The sequence below is a fragment of the Alligator sinensis genome, unplaced genomic scaffold, assembly GCF_000455745.1.
Source record: "Alligator sinensis unplaced genomic scaffold, ASM45574v1 scaffold1318_2, whole genome shotgun sequence".
NCBI classification, from domain to species: Eukaryota; Metazoa; Chordata; order Crocodylia; family Alligatoridae; genus Alligator; species Alligator sinensis.
In genome coordinates this window covers 206,438-207,334 of record NW_005843067.1, presented here as the reverse complement: position 1 = coordinate 207,334, position 897 = coordinate 206,438, and the positions used below count along the sequence as shown (strand labels likewise).

The 897-nt window shown below is 59.0% G+C and overlaps 1 protein-coding gene across 3 annotated transcripts in view; it reads left to right on the top strand.

The window, feature by feature from the left end:
* Positions 1-897, top strand: part of DPF2 (double PHD fingers 2) — a 36,188-nt gene that overhangs the window by 494 nt on the left and 34,797 nt on the right. The gene's annotated exons all lie outside the window — the stretch shown is intronic.

Below are 897 nucleotides of genomic sequence, written 5' to 3'. Positions count from 1 at the left end.
GGTGTTTCGGGTGGGGGTTAGGAGGGCACGTGGGGGAGGGGTTCTCTGGAGGGGAAGAGGTCCCCCCATAGGGGGTCTTGGGTGATGGGGAGGCAGGAGGGACTCTGTGGAGGAGCAGGGGGAAGGGGAGCCCCCCAGAGGGTCTTTGTGGGGGGCTTAGGGGTGGAGAGCGGGGAAGCTTCTCTCCTGCTGGGCCCTTGGAGTTGGCGGGGGGGTAGGGGGTGTCAAATCCTCTCCCCAGGGTCCCTGAGTGGGAGCGGGAAGTTGAGAGGGGAAGGTTTTGAGCCCCCTGCATAGGGGGCCTTATGGAGGGAGTGGGGCAAAGCCACCTCCCATCAAGTTCCTTTGGGTGGATAGGGAAGAACATCTGGTCTCTGGGGGCAACTCCGCAGGGATCCTTGGGGTGGAAGGAAAGACAAGGACCCCAAGGGGGGGAAAGGGGCCCCGGGGCGTGGGGGATGAGGGAGGAAGAGATCACCCCGCTGTGAAGGGGTGTGGGGGGAGCTCCAGTGCTTTTCTCACAATCCGGGCTTGCAAAATCATGGTGAATCAGCCAGAATCTGCCCTGAAGATGAGCAGGTTGGAACTGATGAGTGTTTGGGGACGGGGTGGGTTAGGATGGCATAGGGGTGTGGGATTGGATGGGGAGGGGCAGGGATGCATGGGACCCAAGCTCAGTCCCCTCTCTTCATAACATCTCCAGCTTTGTCCTTTCTCCAGTGCGTCCTAAGGATGCCTGTAACATGGAAAGTCTGGCTGAATCCGCACTGGGAGCAGTACTTGGGACACGGGGGTAACTCCTGGAGGTTAATCGATGGCTGTGCTTCTGCTAGAATTCATCCTTTTCAGCCAAGCTTCTGCTTTCTCTTGTGAAAAGAGAGTTTCTTCCCCTTACAG